General features: G+C 31.0%; 1 long non-coding RNA gene across 3 annotated transcripts in view; it reads right to left on the bottom strand.

The window, feature by feature from the left end:
• Positions 1–12111: 12111 nt before the first annotated feature.
• LOC139519394 (uncharacterized) overlaps positions 12112–20099 on the bottom strand; it is a 16828-nt gene continuing 8840 nt past the window's right edge. For all 3 annotated transcript variants that reach the window (XR_011663579.1, XR_011663578.1, XR_011663577.1), the window contains exons 4-5: positions 12746–12854; positions 12112–12485 (exon numbers count right to left, since the gene is read on the bottom strand). This is a non-coding gene — a long non-coding RNA (uncharacterized lncRNA). The remainder of the gene's footprint in view (positions 12486–12745; positions 12855–20099) is intronic.

The raw sequence follows: 20099 nt of genomic DNA, 5'->3' as shown, positions 1-20099 counted from the left end.
TTTCGAAATGTGAGACAAAAGGCTGCAAAACTTTAAATAAAAATTTTTAATTACATATGCTGAATTCACTAGCAATTTTACTAAGAAGTCATATTTTACCAGAAGTTACGGTGATCTGAATTGTAAGTCGATAAATGTCGTCTACGGATTAGAGTGTAACCTTTGCGGATTGGTATACGTCGATAAAACGAAAGGAAGGCTAAACAAACTTATGAGCGTTCATAGATCAGACATTAACCTCAATGCAAACGACATTCTTTACCAGCATTTTTTTTAAATCAGCCCGATCATTCCATCGTTTCTATGACAGTATGCATTATCGAAAAAAAATATACCACAGCACTAACAATCCTCATCTTGCAACGCCTCTCCGTACTCAAAAAGAAGACTACTGGATTAGACAATTGGGAACTGCGACACCATATGGTTGCAATGAAAAAAATGATGGTATAGGTTTTCTATCTAGTCCTTCGTGTAGCTTGGTGAATGTGATGAATATTTTAAACTCTTCTTCTCGACGTAGATGCAGTCATGGTCATCGTCATTATTCATCACCTACTCTGCATGATGTCTCTATTAATGATCTGCTGCCATTTATACAAAAGCCGCAAGGTATTCATCACATTCGCACGAAACGTTATGCATTACCCCTTTCAAAACTTCATTCTCTGTTTAATTTATGTTCGGAAACCACTGTTACAAACCCTCATGCAAACCAATACAAACTTACAGCTATCATTTCGCTTTTCGGATATTGCAAGTCACACACTTTTCAAACCAGTCCGCATTGGAAAAGATGAAAAAGAGAAAAGATTTTTTCTTAATCTTTCCTTTGTTAACAAAGGTCTCGATGGCGTCATCTTTGGCAATATCCTTCATCATAAATTAGTTCAATCGAAAATACCTCCTTATTTCAAAGATCAGTCTGTACCAATCATTTCTTATACCTATACCAAACCTATTGCAACTAAAATTTTCAATTACAAACACGTTTTGCAGGATCTCAATATTGACGACTTCAAGTCTAAACCTCCTGATTGCACTTGTTCTAGTTCCCAATTCGCAAATAATCCGGCTGGCCACGTTATTACCGGTGACCTCAACATTGTCAATAACACTTCCCTGCGAAATGCATTATCGAAAGATCCAAAATATCGTGAGCCTAAATCCATCAATTGGAAATACAAATTCAAAATGTTGATGGATTCAGTCAAGGATTATGCCAGGCAATGGGCTAAGCGCGAGAAGGAAGACGTAGACACTCTTTCCAAATGGATTACGACCGTGAGGTCGTTGATACTAATCAGAATTAAGAAACTGAATGGTTCTATCAATGCCCATGCTACTTCAATCTTTAATGACCCAACTGCTGCAAAACACTTATTTTATCTTTGACACATATTTTGTTGTCCCCGCAGATAAAGCCCCAAACAACATCGTTTTTGTATGTAAAACTCATTACATTAACTGCTTGATAAACGAATTAGGTATTGACAATTCACTTGGAAATTTTGACGTATCATTAAATTTTCAAGTTGAAACGGTTTGTAATATGAAACTTACACATTATCAAAGTTCTATGCATATGAGGTCACGATCAGATGAACCATGCCAGACAGACATTTACACCTAACAATGATTCAATACACCAAATATAGCTGTCCTGTTTCTAATGAAATCTGTAAAACAGATCAAACCACAAATATAAACATTGACAAAAGAACCATGAAAATGAGGTATAGGACAAATGACGTCTACTAGACAGACATATACACCAAACAATAATTATAGATACCATATAGTTTGCTTAAAGTATCATTACGAACATTTATCATTGAACAATGAACCATGAAAATAAGGTCTATCCATTTGAACGCTACCAGACGGACATGTACGACACACAATTGTTCGGGACACTAAATGTAATTGATCAATTGCTGATAATATCTAAGAAATAGACCAAGTCACAAAAAGACTTAAACTTGCCCAATGAACCATGAAAATGAGGTCGAGGTACATTTTAAAAACTTGCCAGCCGAATTTGTTCACCGGAAATCTTTCCATTCACCAAATTTTGTGGCCCTATTGCTTATAATATATGAGAAATAGACCAACCCACAATAAACAGCTGTGCCACGAGCGCATGATATACGCCCATCACGTTTTCTAAGAATAAAGTTTAATAACTTTTCAATGTCAGAAATTTATGAAAAACTAAGGGGATTATTTTAATAGATATAAACCAGACACCAAAGTTTAATGAAAACTGCTCAAAGCACTGTAAAGGTATTGTCTGTAAACTGGGAAATCCCCCTTTGTTAGGAATAAAATCCCATAACTAGGAAATGTAAAATTTAAAATCTATAAAAAATCGAAAGGGAGCGTCAATAAATATAAACATTTCATCAAAGGTTCATGAGAACTACCGAAAGCATTTTCGAGTTGTTGTCCGAAAACTGGAAAATTCCCCCTTTTTTTAATGAATATAATCCCATAACTTGGAAACGTAAAATCTTAAATTTATTAAATTTGAAAAGAAGCTCATGCAATAGATATAAAGTTCTTTGAATAATTCACTAAAGTTTTATGTAAATGTAAAGCATTTTTGAGTTAATGTCCCACATATTGTCGACGTACAGACGGACGGACGGACATACAGCCAAGGGTAAAACTTAATGCCCCCTCCGCTACAGTGGGGGCATAAAAAGTTAAAAGATTATTTTTAAAAGTACAAAACAGTCACCAAAGCTTCAAAAATCTGATGAAAACTCTTTTTGAGTTATTGTCCAAAACTGGAAAATCCCTTTCTTTTTAAATCAATCAAACCCAATAACTCTAAATCGTGAAGTCCAAAATTAATGAAAGTCGAAAGGAAGCTTATGTCAATAGATATAAACAATTCACCAAAGTTTCACGAAAACTGCTTAAATCATTTTTGAGTTTAATATTGTCAAGAAACTGGACAATCTCCCTTTTTTTATCAATAAAACCCTATAACTTGAAAGCGTGAATTGTTAAATTTATAAAAGTTGCAAGAGAGCTGATGTAAACAATTCACCTAAGTTTGGTTCAAATGGGTTAAAGCATTACATGTTGACGACGGATAGACAGCCGTAATAAGTCCCATAAACAGGCGTATAAAAATTGTGACAATTGTTAACCAGGTGCTCCGCAGGGCGCAGCTTTATACGACCGCAGAGGTCGAACCCTGAACAGTTGGGGCAAGTATGGACAAAACATTCAAGCGTGATACAGCTCTGAATTTGGATTGTGATCAAATTTTTGACATTACATGGTTTTTTTTACACAAAACAGATGTCAAGATTTTACAAATCAATTAAAGATTTCTTCTTCAAACTTTTTAAATCTAAAATTAAATAGTTGACACAGCATAGGTTTCTGACACAGAATGAATGTGGTCTAATGAACTTAAAAGTTTGTTTTTGCCTTTGAGCAATTCACTATGCTGTTGAATATTAATCCTCTCAAAAAAATGTTTGAAGAAATTTTCTTTTTATTTATGAAATCTGAAATGAGAAAAATTTAAACCACCCCTTTTTTTCACATCCCCGTTTCCCTTTTTCCAAAACTTATATCAATTCAAATTTCTAATGGAGTTTGCAACAATAACTACTCTTTTAAATACATCATAAAATATTAAAATGTAAAATAAAGTGCTTGTTATCACTGAATGGTAAAGATTGGTTGGTAGTAAAAGTGAATATACATTGTTTATTGTATAAAACAATAAAAAAAACTTCATCAGCAACATTTTATATTGGCAAATTTCCAATGAAGTTATTTACATAAAGTTATTGGCAAATAAAAATAGAAAATGACATCATAGTCATGTCTGGCAAATGTCCAACATACATTATCTAAAAACATTTTAGATAAGATAAGGAAAAAAGGTTCATCAGCAACATTTTATATTGGCAAATTTCCAATGAAGTTATTTACATAAAGTTATTGGCAAATAAAAATAGAAAATGACATCATAGTCATATCTGGCAAATTTCCAACATATATTATCAACTACTATTCTATACAAAGAAAGATAACTCCAATTGAATATTAATTGCTATTGCACAATATTGTGCAATTAGATATTTCTTGCTATTGTACAATACTGTGCAATTGACAATTTCTTGCTATTGCACAATACTTGATATGGAATCCTGATTTGGACCAACTTGAAAACTGGGCCCATAATCAAAAATCAAAGTACATATTTAGATAAAGCATATCAAATAAGCCCAAGAATTTAATTTTTGTTAAAATCAAACTTAGTTTAATTTTGGACACTTTGGACCTTAATGTAGACCAATTTGAAAACTGGACCAAAAATTAAGAATCTACATACACAGTTAGATTTGGCATATCAAAGAACCCATTTATTCAATTTTTGATGAAATCAAACAAAGTTTAATTTTGGACCCCTATTTGGACCAACTTGAAAACTAGGCCAATAATTAAAAATCTAAGTACATTTTAAAATTCAGCATATCAAAGAACCCCAAGGATTCAATTTTTGTTAAAATCAAACTTAGTTTAATTTTGGACCCTTTGGACCTTAATGTAGACCAATTTGAAAACGGGACCAAAAATTAAGAATCTACATACATAGTTAGATTCAGCATATCAAAGAACCCCAATTATTCAATTTATGATGAAATCACACAAAGTTCAATTTTGGACCCTTTGGGCCCCATATTCCTAAACTGTTAGGACCAAAACTCCCAAAATCAAACCCAACCTTCCTTTTATGGTCATAAACCTTGTGTTTAAATTTCATAGATTTCTATTTACTTATACTAAAGTTATGGTGCAAAAACCAAAAATAATGCTTATTTGGGCCCCTTTTTGGCCCCTAATTCATAAACTGTTGTGACCTCAACTCCAAAAATCAATCCCAACCTTCCTTTTGTGGTCATAAACCTTGTGTTAAAATTTCATTGATTTCTATTTACTTATACTAAAGTTATTGTGCGAAAACCAAGAATAATGCTTATTTGGGCCCTTTTTTGGCCCTTAATTCCTAAACTGTTGGAACCAAAACTCCCAAAATCAATCCCAACCTTCCTTTTGTGGTCATAAACCTTGTGTCAAAATTTCATAGATTTCTATTCACTTAAACTAAAGTTATAGTGCAAAAACCAAGAAAATGCTTATTTGAGCCCTTTTTGGCCCCTAATTCCTAAAATGTTGGGACCAAAACTCCCAAAATCAATCCCAACCTTCCTTTTGTGGTCATAAACCTTGTGTTAAAATTTCATTGATTTCTATTCACTTTTACTTAAGTTAGAGTGCGAAAACTAAAAGTATTCAGACGACGACGACGACGCCAACGTGATAGCAATATACGACCAAAAAATTAAAATTTTTGCGGTCGTATAAAAACTTGCATTACAGGGTCTTCAGGTTTTTCCAGAATGTTTTAGGCAGATAAAAATTGTCATGATGATCTTTTTTTGGCAATTTACTCTGTTAAGAGCCAGTCTGTGATAAAACCATGCAAAATGGTCCAAATCCAAAATATTCCAATCAGGCTGATATTTTGTATTTGAGATACCTTATATGTAATAACTATTTGTGCAAAATATTTTGAAAAAATATTCAGCCATTATTTGTGTATGCCGAACATTCGAAAATTGTCCATTTCTGTACTGACAAATGGCCATTTTAAGCCTATTTTAGGGTATTTTGACCTGATTTTTTGTTTTGTTTTATAGAAAAAATTTAGCTTAATGATAACATATATCTTAACAAACAACTTAAAATGAAAGGAAATTATGATAATTCAAAAAGTTGTGAGATTTCTCAATACCCCTACTGACAGGTTGAAATTGCATGGTTTTGAAAAAGTGCCGATTCAGCAAAATTTGTATATTTTTAAAGGCTTGAATCTTGTAAGATCATGTTTTATTTTCAATAAAATGTAATATTTCATGAAGCTTATATATTCATCTACAAAATGCTAGAACATGGTGCTCGGCAAATGATACCTTATTACGATAAAATAATAATTAAAGATAGGCGTGATGGCCATTTTGCCGATTTTTGGATTTTTTGATCTGTTTCAATAGAAACTTTTCAAAAGTATGTGATAGTCAAAATATAAGAAAAATAATGACTGAACTAATGTTAACTGGTTATATTAATTGAATAAACCAAGTTCAACTAAGTTTAAATTAGAAAACATACTAAAGTAGTAAACCTGGGGAGACCGCTTTTTTGCATTTTTTTACCCTAAACTGAGCATTTTTACAATATGTTTAAAATATTAACCTATTCAAAAGAAAATAACTTTAGTAACTTAAAAATGGGCTGTTTTATTTACAATACTATGCACACTCATCAGGTAATATCACCATGAGTTCTTCACAAATTTAGCATTTTATAATAGTCTAGTTTTTAGACGCTTTTTGTCTAAATTCAAAGTGGCCACAATTGAGTCTTAAATTTTTAAAACATGTTGTATTTGATAATGAATCATAAATGTGAAAGCCTTGTACATTCATGTAATTTATTTCCAGAAAAGACGAAAATTTAATAGTTTTGTGAATTTCATAGAATTGTGCCTCTTACCTAGAAAAGTGCTATATTTTCTATATTAGGATACAGCTTTATGCCAAATATAAAGAGACTACTCCTAGAAGTTCCTGATAAAACTGCAACTGAAACTTTGTGACGCTGACATGAACCAGATAGTTATCCCTATGTCAATTTTGGGAGAACAGTGGACATAACAGTAATGTTAAGTTTCCTCCTAGAATGTAATCTCTAGCAATTTGAGGCTTGGGAATAAGACATGTAAAATATAGTTGGCCTATTACTACCAGCTGAGACAAACACAAATATTTCAAATTGCAATAAAATTTATTTCATAACCACATGTAATAACCAGATACTCCGCAGGGCGCAGCTTTATACGACCGCAGAGATTGAACCCTGAACATTTGGGGCAAGTATGGACAGAACATTTAAGCTTGATATAGCTCTGAATTTGGTTTGGGATTAAATAGTTGACATAACACAATGAGTGTGGTCTAAGAACTTAAACTTAAAAACTTAAAAAAGTTTAATTTAACATTTACCTATTATGGTCCAATATCCAAAATCTAAATGCATGGTTATATTCAGCATATCATAGAACCCCAAGAATTCAATTTTTTGATGAAATCAAATAATTTTCAATTTTAGACCCTTAAGACCTCAATTTGGACCAATTGGATAACCGGTCCCAAATTTTAAAAAACTAAATACATGGTTAGATTCAGCATATTGAAGAACCCCATATATTCAATTTTGTTGAAATCAAACAAAATTTAATTTTGGACCCCGATTTGGACCAACTTGAAAACTGGGCCCATAATACTTAAATCTTTTAAATCTTAGTACATTTTTAGATTCAGCATATCAAAGAACCCCAAGAATAAAATTTTTGTTAAAATCAAACTAAGTTTAATTTTGGACCCTCTGGACCTTGATGTAAACCAATTTGAAAACAGGACCAAAAATTAAGAATCTAAATTCACTGTAAGATTTGGCATATCAAAGAACCCCAATAATTCATTTTTTTATGAAAGCAAACAGTTTAATTTTGGACCCTTTTTGGCCCCTAATTCCTAAACTGTTGGGACCAAAACTCCCAAAATCAATCCCAACCTTTCTTTTATGGTCATAAACCTTGTATTGAAATTTCATAGATTTCTATTTACTTATACTAAAGTTATAGTGCGAAAACCAAATGTCTTTGGATGACGACGACGATGACAACGACAACGTCATACCAATATAGGACCAATTTTTTTCAATTTTTGCGGTTTTATAAAAACAAATATACACAGATAAATGGTTAATTAGTTATCAATGGTACCAGGATTATAATTTAGTACGCCAGACGCGCGTTTCATCTACATAAGACTCATAAACTGTTGAGCAAACATACAATTACCCTACCACGTCCACTTGTATTTTTGTCTATCGGATGAGTTAAGCCATTTTCAACTGATTTTGATAGTTCGTTCTTATGATTTACTGTTATACCACTGTCCCTGGTTAGGGGGAGGGTTTGGATCCCGCTTACATGTTTAACCCCGCCACATTATTTATGTATGTGCCTGTCCCAAGTCAGGAGCCTGTAATTCAGTGGAAGTCGTTTGTTTATGTGTAACATATTTGTTTTTCGTTCATTTTTTATATACTTAAGGCCGTTAGTTTTCTCATTTGAATTGTTTTACATTGTCTTATCGGGGCCTTTTATAGCTGACTATGCAGTATTGGCTTTCCTCATTGTTGAAGGCCGTACAGTAACCTATAGTTGTTAATGTCTGTGTCATTTTGGTCTCTTAATTGTAGACAGTTGTCTCATTGGCAATCATACCACATCATCTTTTTTATATTGTCATTAAAATGGTAAGATTTTACTGTTCATATACATGTAATATTATTGTGGTCTACCGTAAAGAAAAACGTGCAAAATGGTCTAAATACAAGTTTTTAGTCATGAATGAACATGATGAAGGTATTAGCAAAAAAGAGTAAAAGTATGATAGATCTAAAAAAAAGTTTAACATAATAAAGTCATCAATATCTATTTTAACTAAATATTAAACAATTTTGCAGCATCAGAGTTGAACATTTTTTGATAAAAACAAGCATTCTGCGAGTAATACATGGCAATACATAGTCCCCAACCCGTTACAAATTCATTGTAATGGAACAAAAATTTGATCTATAATTTGTCATAATGTAAACTACATAAAAATATCTAGACAAAATCTTCCAGCAAAACGTAAAAACTTGTTGAATTCTGACTATCTCAGTGAATTTTCTATGTCCAAAGACAACAACTCTGCACACAGTTATCAGACTGGAAAAAATTGAATCACTAAATACCAAAGAAAAGAAAAAACATTCAAAATGTCATTTTGTCTTTAAAAAAATGAGTTATTTCCGTTTGAACAGAAGTCTTCTAATGAATAAGTATTTCATCAAAAATTTAATTCTAGAGAAAGGGCTTCAAATGAACAAAGAGAAAAGCTTAAAGCGTGAATAATGAATTTGACCTGTAACTTGTCATGATAAATCAAATCAAAATCTACAAGCACAAAAAGTCTGATTTGCCGAACTGACAGATAGACAGACTGACAGACACGCAATGCAAACCTAAGTCCACTTAGACGTTAGCCGTTAGGGGACTGAAAATCAAAATCTCAAAGTATCAACAAACACGAAAGAGATGCTCTTTGGAGAGGGAACATTCAAGATAATTTTGGAAAAGCTTTCGATTTTTGAAGAAGTAGGGTTACCTTAAATGTCTTTCTTTTATCTTGATTTAATCTGAGATATAAATCAAAAACTTTTATATGGCACATTATATATGCAAACATAATCTTTTTTCGTAGATAAAAAAAAATGGCCACATTTTTTTTACATACATTCTAATAGACACAACTTTCTAATCAAGACACTCAAAGAGTGATTGGCCCTATAATTGGTTGCATTCCAATCAAAAGTTTCAAAGAGGAAGATTTTTTGAAGTACAAGTATGTTCACAACTCTGTTTCATATAACAAGCTTTTTAAAAGACTGTCATCAATTGAAAGTATGTGAAAACCAGGTGCTCCGCAGGGCGCAGCTTTATACAACCGCAGTGGGTGGACTCTGAACAGTAGGGGCTAATTAAATAATGGTCACAATGTTCAAGCTTGATGCTGTCTGAATTTGAATTGTGATTGAATTTTTGACAAAAAAAAGGTTTTTGTTACAAAATAAATGTGGCCAAAGATCAACAAATCTATTGCACAATACTGTGCAATTGAAGATTTCTTCTTGAAAATTTTCAAAATTTGAAATTTGAAAAATAAAAAAAAAGAAAGAAATCCCTTAATTTTTTTTAACAAATCCACCCCCCCCCCAAACTTATTGAAACCCCCCTTTCAGCAATAACCCTTAAAAACAATCCCATCCTTTCCTTTTTAGTATAGAACCTTGTAGTACAATTACAGAGATATCCATATACATGTACTTAAACCCAAGTTATTGTTCGGAAACTAGAAATGTGCTTCTTTTCGGCCCTTTTTTAGCCCCTTATTCCTACATATTTTGGGTCATTAATCCAAAACTAAATCCCAGCCTCCCCTTTGTTATATGGAGTATTGTGGTACAGTTTGAAAGAGATCCATACAATTACACACAAGTTATCGTCTTGAAATAAGAAAAATGCTTGTTTTGGGCCCCTTTTTGGCCCTTTATTCCCAACTTTGATTCCATGACCCATTTAAAGGAATCCAAACCTTCTACTTGTTGTTTTTAACATTATGATACAATATCAGAGCAATTGAAATACTTATACACAAGTTATTATCCTTTAACTATAAAATGCTTGTTTTGGGCCCCTTTTGGGCCCTTAATTCCTAAACGTTAGGGACCATCATCCCCAAAATCGTTCCAAAGCTTCCTTTTGTGGTATTGAACCTTCTGATTAAAAATCATAAAGATCTATACACTTAAACTAAAGTTATTGTCCGAAATATAAGTCTACTTTGATCAGTTTTAGTTAAAATGTTAAGGGCCAAAAACTATTACAATAGTGCATTTTATAGATATTTGGGGGCATTTTTTTCTAACTTCCCATTATTTGCCGGGCTAAATTTTTTTACTTGTCTTAGAACTGATATGCACCTTTAAAAAAATCCTAAAAGTTTAAAAAAATAAATATGATCTTGAGAGAAAACACCTACTGAGTACATGTACTACATGCAAGTTATCTAATACATCTGTTGCACGAATCTCTCTGGCAACCTGCCAAAAGGTAAAAAGTATGTCAAAATGCATTTTTTCTTTTTTTTTTATAATGTTCTTTGCAAAATATAACAAGATAATGCTATATTTAAGAGATATATCAATTATTCAGACCTTTAAAAAGTACCTAAATTTTGGTGATTTTTTTGCATTATTTTTTTATAATTCACAAATATGCAAATAAGGCTGTTAAATGGAAAATAGTGTGAATTAATCAAATTTTTTTTTTTATCTTAACTCCTAAATACCCAAAGATTTTGGAAATATATATAATGTTGCAAAGTTATTACTACCAATTTGGACGAAATTTGAGATTTTGCATGGTTTTATGGCAGACTGGCTCTTAACTTTGTTTCACCCTAATTATGCAGTTTATAAAAAAGTTTAGACAATGGATGACAGACATACAAAAAAAACTGATTCATAGTGAAGGTAAAATCTGGGAACCAATGGCAATATAGCATCATTGTTGTCATTTCTTATCTTAAGCTTATCAAACCAAGATAAGAATGTTTTTATGATTTTCTTATCCCAGGCAGATAACTTTAGATGTATTTGGTACTACTTTTTGGAATTTAAGGTCATCAATGCTCTTCATCTTTGTTTGGTTTTCTTTACTATTTTGACCTGAACATCACTGATGAGTCTTATGTAGACGAAACACACATTTGGTGTATTACAATATAAGCCTGGTAACTATTAGCATGTCGTAATGTTCTATTGTTTTGTTTATTTGTGTATTTCTCTGTCTTGTATGTTCTTCCATTTATTTGTATTGTAGTCCCGTCATGTTATGTTGTCATTTTAGTGTTATATTTTACATTGCCATAAACGCAGAAGGTTTGGCTAGCCACATAAGCAGGTTTAACCCACCATTTTTTCTTAAAATGACCTGTACCAAGTCAGAAAAAAAGGCAATTGTTATCTTATAGTTCTTTTAGCTGTATGTTGCATAATCGTTTTGTTTTTTGTTGCACTTTAGTGTTTCTGTTGTTTTATTGCTTTCCTTTTATATTTGATGTATTTCCCTCAGTTTTGAATCAGTTTTAGTTTGTAACTTGGATTTGTTTTTTTCTCATCGATTTATGACTTGCGAACAGCGTTATACTACTGTTGCCTTTATTCAAGTGTCTAAAATTTCTGTCAAGTCATAATAAGGAGCAGCGTCTAATAATCATTTTTTGCATGGTATTAACTGAATGATAATTTTATTTGCAGGAATTTCCACTTTTTCAAACGTTCATTCTTTGAGAGTAAACATTTTTGTTATATTAGTTCATCTTATAAATAAATAGATACATCTGAGATAAACATTTTTATATCAGTTTGTGTATACAAATAATATAGATGACTGAAGTTACATGCACCAAGTTTTCTCTCTGGTAGCATATACATTTTCAGTTCTGCTTTGTTTTTTTAATTGTTTTAGATGAATTCCCTGTCATTACATATGAATAATTATTATTTCATATAATACTTTATTTAACATGTCTACAGTAATATTTTCTAAGTACCCAAAATAATGGTGTAGTTCTGTCAACATAAGAACCAGTATCCATTCAGAATCGTGATTTTTTTTTTATATCATTGAAATTTAAAAACTCTACTATACTGATGATATCCTCTGATTAAAGTTCCTGTCAATGTATTAATGACTTCCTCTTGTTTACTCTTATCTGAAGAAAATAAAGAAGATAAAAACATCAGAGATGACACAGAAAAACAAATAATGAACCAGGCAATGTCTAAATTAATTTTTGTTGTTTGTTTAATTTTCAATGGAAAATACATCATGTCTATAGATTTAGGGTGAGAACAAATGCAATTTCAATCAATGAGGTAACTAAGGTTCTTTGAAAAGTGAATTGACAAGAATACAGGGCAGGGTGATTTTAGCTGGAAATAAAACTATTTTGGAAATCAACAAAATGCTAACCTGTCTTTTCAGAAAGCATATAGCTTTTTGTTCAAGCATCTGTCAGTCCATCCGTCGGTCCATCAATCCGTCTGGCCCATGAATATTTTCGTCCCATTTTTCTCAGAAACTACAATACAAGGATTTCTGAAATTTGGTTTCAGGGTTTATATAAGTCAGCTATACTGTGTGGTGCATTTTCAGATTCATCACTCAAAACCTTCCAAAATATTTCGGCAGGGGTATCATCAGTGAGAAGTAGCTCACAGTTTTACTTGTTTTTCATGATTTCCTTCTTTTTTCAGCTTTTGACATATAATTTTTAACCTCTAATTTAAACATTTTTATTTACAAATTTTCTTATTAATATTTAATATAATTCTCTTGAGTGGACTGCTGGACTTTAATTGGATATTATTCACTAATATCAATTAAGATTTCTGCAAATACATTGTTAAAATATATTACAACCAGATGCTCTGCAGGGCGCAGCTTTACACGATCGCAGAGGTTGAACCCTTAAAGGTTGGGGCAAGTATGGACACAACATTCAAGCTGGATTCAGCTCTAAATTTGGATTGTGATTAAGTAGTTGACACAGCATAGGTTTCTGACACAGAATGAATGTGGTCTAATGAACTTAAAATATTTTTTTTGCTTTTGAGCAATTCACTATGCTGTTGAATATTAGTCCTCCCAAAAAAATGTTGAAGAAATTTTCTTTTTATTTATGAAATCTGAAATGAGAAAAATTTAACCCCCACAATACTGTGCAATTTCTTGCTATTGCTGAATACTGTGCAATTGAAAAGTTCTTGCTATTGCACAATACTTAATATAATAATTTTGGATCCTGATTTGAACCAACTTGAAAACTGGGCCCATAATCAAAAATCTAAGTACATGTTTAGATTCAGCATATCAAAAAAGCCCAAGAATTAGTTTAATTTTGGACCCTTTGGACTTTAATGTAGACCAATTTTAAAACGGGTCCAAATATTAAGAATCTACATACACAGTTAGATTTGGCATATCAAAGAACCCCAATTATTCAATTTTTGATGAAATCAAACAAAGTTTAATTTTGGACCCTGATTTGGACCAACTTGAAAACTGGGCCAATAATCAAACATCTAAGTACATTTTTAGATTCAGCATATCAAAGAACCCAAAGGATTCAATTTTTGTTAAAATCAAACTAAGTTTAATTTTCGACCCTTTGGACCTTAATGTAGACCAATTTGAAAACGGGACCAAAAATTAAGAATCTACATACACAGTTAGATCCGGCATATTAAAGAACCCCAATTATTCAATTTTTGATGAAATCAAACAAAGTTCAATTTTGGACCCTTTGGGCCCCTTATTCCTAAACTGTTGGAACCAAAACTCTCAAAATCAAACCGAACCTTCCTTTTATGTTCATAAACCTTGTGTTTAAATTTCATAGATTTCTATTAACTTATACTAAAGTTATGGTGCGAAAACCAAGAATAATGCTTATTTGGGCCCCTTATTCCTAAACTGCTGGGACCTCAACTCCCAAAATCAATCCCAACCTTCCTTTTGATGTCATAAACCTTGTGTCAAAATTTCATAGATTTCTATTTACTTAAACTAAAGTTATAGTGCGAAAACCAAGAAGATGATTAAGATGGCCGCCGAGTTGAAAACACTGTAAAAAGTCAGCTCCCAGTTTTTTGCAGTTTTTTGTGTTTTATATGAATTGTTGCATGATGAAAAGTGGATAGACTTATAGATAACATTTTGCTGAATCATTGGATGCCAACTTATGAGAAAAATTTGGTGGAACTTTTGTGATATTTACAGAAAACCATTTTTTTGGATTCAAGTGTTCACCTATTATTGATTATATTTACTTGATAACAAAGGATTTAATTCAACATGCCTGGAGGCAATAGCCTTACAAGTAACAAATCTGTGAAAAGTGGAAAATGTGGAAACACTGTTCAGACTTTACTAGCTGCCAAATTAGATAAAGTTGACAAAGAAAAAACTGAAAAACCTAATAAACAACCAAAAAGGACTCACTCTGAAGTGTCAAATGAATCAAATACAAGTGTTGATCTGACTGGTATAATTAGTATACAAAGGGACATAGAAGAAATTAAACAAAACCTGGAGGGTGGATTAAAAAAGATAGACCTTGAAAATGCAACAAAAGACCTTGTTAAGTCAAGTGATCTGGAAGTCATTGTAACTACTATAGTGAAGAATTTATTTAAAGAATTTACTTCATCCATAGAGACAAAAATTGATAAAAAAGTATCAGAAGTAATAGAGGAAATGCAAGAGAAAATAGATGCATTATCAATAGAAAATGAGAACTTGAGGGAGAAAGCGGAGGTAGCTATGAAAAGCCTATCTGCAACAAAGAAAGAACTACACCAAAATGAACAACTGACAAGAGAAGCTATTACCAGCAGCAACTACAATGAACAATATTCTCGCAAAAACAACATAAGAGTTATAAACTTTCCATGGCGAGAGCGACAAGATCTGCGTGCGGACTTTATTAGTAAAGTGAAAAGGGACATGAATGTTGAACTTGAGGAAAGAGATGTTGTCGCCATCCATAGAATTCCATCTGACAAATTAGGACCAAAACCTCTTATTGTGAGACTATTCAGTAGTGATGTCAAACGAAGAGTGATGCGAGAAAAGAAGAATTTACAAGACCATGTAAGATTTTATGATGACATTTCCAAAAGGAACATTGAACTGATGAAAAGACTAAATGAGACTGAATGGTTCAGCGACGTATGGTACTTCAACTGTGGTGTATATGGAAGGATATCTGATGGTCTACAGCTGAAGTTCAATATATTTGATGACATTTTTCTTAGATTGAGACAAAGGAAATAAGTAGTTAACTTAGTACTTGACTCTCATTGTTACATGTACATTATGTCTTGATGAACTTTGATCTATTTTTTAAACATGTTAAAAGTGCCATTCTTATTTTCATGGGACAAATCTTAATACTATAAAAGTTGTCTCCACTTTGTAAAATAGTTGACTATGTCATAACTGATAAATCATATACAGGATATATAAAATTGAAAGAACAATTATACTGCAAAAAACTAGAATTTTGTTTTGACATTAATTCAATCAAAAATGTCTGCCATTTTGATGCTAAATTCTTGTTTTTATCTCTTTCTTTTTCTTTCCAGTCCTTTATTCTTTTTATTAATTATTGCATTTCTGCAATATCATTCCATTACATTTTGTTTTGGTTTAGTTTATGGTGAGTTATCCTGTTTATCATTTTTATGCATCTTTATGTTGGTGAAATGTTTTTCTTTAGTATTTTTACACACATTGAGAATAATCAGATATTACTGTTAGATTTTTTTAAGGTCATATTATGTGCTAGTGTATTTACTGACATCATATCATGTGTGCCCTGAAAGTATTAACTGTTAATTGTCAAGGTTTAGGAGATAGTGTTAAAAGAAGAGATGTTTTTAACTATTTAAGAACAAAGAATTACAATATTTACTGTTTACAAGATACTCATTTCTTATGTGAAAATGAAAATAATATAAGAGCTATGTGGGGATATGATAGTTATTTTTCATCTTATAGCTCAAATTCAAGAGGTGTAGCAGTTATGTTTAATAACAACTTTGAGTTTAAGGTCCTAAAAGAAAAAAAAGATGTTGGTGGTAATTATTTAGTATTAGACTTAGTTGTTGATACTTTACATTTTACATTTGTAACTATTTATGGACCAAATATAGATACTCCTATTTTTTATGATCAAATTATGTCAATTATAGATGATTTTGGTAATGATAGCTATATGATATGTGGTGATTTTAATCTTGTTCTCAACCCTGATATAGACTATTATAATTATTTACATGTAAATAACCCAAATGCTCGGGAGAAAGTTTTAGAAATCATTCAGGAAAGGTGTCTCATTGACCCTTTCCGTGAACTTTACCCAGATTTGAAGCGTTTCACATGGAGAAAAAGAACCCCCTTTAAACAAGCAAGGCTAGATTTTTTTCTTTTATCTGAAGATTTACTATGCTGTTTGAAAAATTGTAATATCGAGCCTAGCTATCGCTCTGATCATTCTATGGTTGTATTAAATCTAGAATTTAATCCTTTTGATCGAGGTAGAGGATTGTGGAAATTTAATAATTCATTATTGTATGATCCAAAATATATAAAGATTGTTAAAGAAAAAATAGTAGAAGTTAAAAAACAATATGTAATTTATGATATAGATAGAATTGAAGACATGAATAATGAAGATCTCCATTTTAATATTAATAGTCACTTATTTCTTGAGACAATGTTGATGGAAATTAGAGGTAAAACTATATCTTATTCAAGTTATAAGAAAAAGGTAAAAGAAAAACAAGAGAAAGATCTTAGAAATGAAATTCTTATTTTGGAAGAAAAGGTAGATGAAGGTTCAATACAGATTTTGGAAAATAAAAAATGTGAATTAGAAAATATAAGAAAAGAAAAAATTAAAGGGAAGATAATTCGATCAAGAATACAATGGGTAGAAGAGGGTGAAAAACCTACTAGCTATTTTTGTGGGCTAGAATCAAAAAATTTTACAAATAAGATAATACCAAAAGTAGTAAAAGAAAATGGAGATGTAATTTCAAAACAAAAAGATATTTTAAAAGAAGTAAAATCTTTTTATGAAAATTTGTACAAGAATAAAGACAAGTCAAAGGGAGATAAATTCAGTAAACTTAAAGAAGGATTGAAAGATATAAAATTAAAAAAACTAACTGATGATGAGAAAAAAAAAATCTTGAAGGTGAAATAACAATTGAAGAAGCTGGTTTGATATTGAAAAATATGAAAAATAATAAAACACCAGGATCTGATGGTTTCTCCACAGAGTTCTTTAAATTTTTTTGGAAAGATTTGAAAATTTTTGTTGTAAACTCCTTGAACTACAGTACTGAGATTGGTGAACTATCTGTTACGCAAAAACAAGGAATCATTACATGCCTGCCGAAGGGAAATAAGCCTAGACATTTCTTAAAAAATTGGCGACCTATATCTTTATTAAATACAGTATATAAAATTGGCTCTGGAGTTATAGCAAAACGCTTTAAAACAGTTTTAGATAAACTGATAGATTTCGATCAAACTGGATTTATAAGTGGGAGATATATTGGAGAAAATCTTCGTTTAATTTATGATATTATGCAATTTACTGAGGAAAAAGATATTCCAGGACTTTTGCTGCTCATAGATTTCGAAAAGGCATTTGATTCGATTTCTTGGGAATTTTTAACCAGTGTCTTGAAGTTGTTCAATTTTGGAGAATCAATAATTAATTGGGTTAAAGTTTTTTATAACAATATCAAATCAGCTGTAAACCAGGGAGGACATCTATCAGAATTTTTTTCTATAGAACGAGGCTGTAGACAAGGTGATCCCTTGTCGCCTTATATTTTTATTCTCTGTGCTGAGATATTAGCATTAAAAATACGAAATAATGATAAGATAAATGGTATTACAATTACGCCAGTTGAGCACAAACTTTCACAATTTGCTGATGACACATCTCTTATTTTAGATGGTAAAGAAGAATCTCTGAATGAAGCATTAAATGAATTAGATTGGTTTGGAAATATATCTGGTTTAAATATTAATTTTTCTAAAACACAAGTTATTTGGATAGGAAATAAAAAGTATAGTAATGAGGTATTATGCCAAAATAGAAACCTTACATGGGGAGAAACATGTTTTAAGGTACTAGGTATAAGCTTTGATGTTAATCTTGATAGAATTGTAAAAATTAATTATGATGAAAAAATTGTACAAATTAAATGTGTAATAAGACAATGGTCAAAACGAAATCTTACTGTTATTGGTAGAATTACTGTAGTAAAGACATTGATATTGCCTATTTTAAATCATTTGTTTATATCCTTACCAAATCCAAGTGATGATATTTTAAAAAATGTTATTCAACTTATGTACAATTTTATATGGAGTTCACCAATTGATAGAATTAAGAGAGATGTTTTACAAAATGATATTGAAGATGGTGGACTCAAAATGATAAATCTTAGTGCATTTATTTTAGCACTGAAGTGTACATGGATAAGGAGATTATTTAAAACAGACAACAAATGGCAGAATGTTTTTTTGTCAAATGTTCATGTAGAACTTGAAAAATTTTATGGTTGTGGAAGTGTTTATATCCAAAAATTACAGCAACATATCAAAAATAAATTTTGGCTAGATGTTCTGAAAGCATGGCAACTTCTTAGAGAAAAAGATGAATATGACAGTTGGGAATGCTTTCTTGCTAGTCCAATCTGGCTTAACAATAATATAAAGGTAGCAAATAAACCTATTTTTTATAAAGACTGGTTTGAAAATGGTATAAGATTTATAAATGATATTGTAAATGAAGATGGGACCTTTTTCTCTCATCAAAAGATAGAAGAAATGTATCAGATAAATGTGAATTTCATGAGATATAATAGTATTATATCTGCTATACATCAAGCATCAAAATCATTTGTGGGAAAAAATCACAAATTAGAACTACCTTTAATTCCATCTGCTATTAAAAGACTTGTTAAAAGTTCAAAAGGATCTAAAGATATGTATATTGTTTTGAATAAAAATGGAAGTGTTCCCACTAGTCAGTTAAGATGGACTGAAATTTTTGGCTTTGATCAAAATCATTGGAAAAAAATTTATAAACTGCCATTTGTTGTCACAAATAATACTAAGTTACAGTGGCTACAGTTTAGATTCAATCATCGAATCTTAGCTACAAACAAATTTCTTCATAAAATTAAGATTTATGATAATCCAAATTGTACATTTTGTAATAGAGAAATTGAAACATTAGAACATTTATTTTGGGAATGTGAACATACACAATTATTATTAGAACAGATTGAAAATTGGTTTCTAACCAATGGAATTAGTGTACTTTTTAAAAAAGAAGTTTTTTTGTTTGGTAACACTGCAAAAATATCAAAAGGCAATGCAGAAAATACTATTTTTCTTACCATAAAGCAATATATTTATAATTCCAGATGTTTTAAAAAACAACTGACAATAAACTCAGTAAAAGAAAAGATAAAATATGTGTATGCAATGGACAAAAATATTGCTATGAAAAACAAATGTGAACATCAGTTTCTCAGAGAATGGAATGCTTTTGATATATTACTTAGCATGCTTAGTTAAGTACAAAAATGTATATACATGTTATAAATGAAAATGCTGTATTTACTATACTAAAATAGAATTCAATTTCTAGATGAATTATATTGAAAACTCACCACACTATTCTCTCTCGCTCTCTTTCTCTTTCTATCTCTCTCTCTCCGGTGTTCAAACT

The sequence above is a fragment of the Mytilus edulis genome, chromosome 4 (assembly GCF_963676685.1).
Source record: "Mytilus edulis chromosome 4, xbMytEdul2.2, whole genome shotgun sequence".
In the NCBI taxonomy this organism is placed as follows: Eukaryota; Metazoa; Mollusca; class Bivalvia; order Mytilida; family Mytilidae; genus Mytilus; species Mytilus edulis.
The sequence above is the reverse complement of the archived record's forward strand: the minus strand, read 5'-3'. Positions and strand labels throughout refer to the sequence as shown.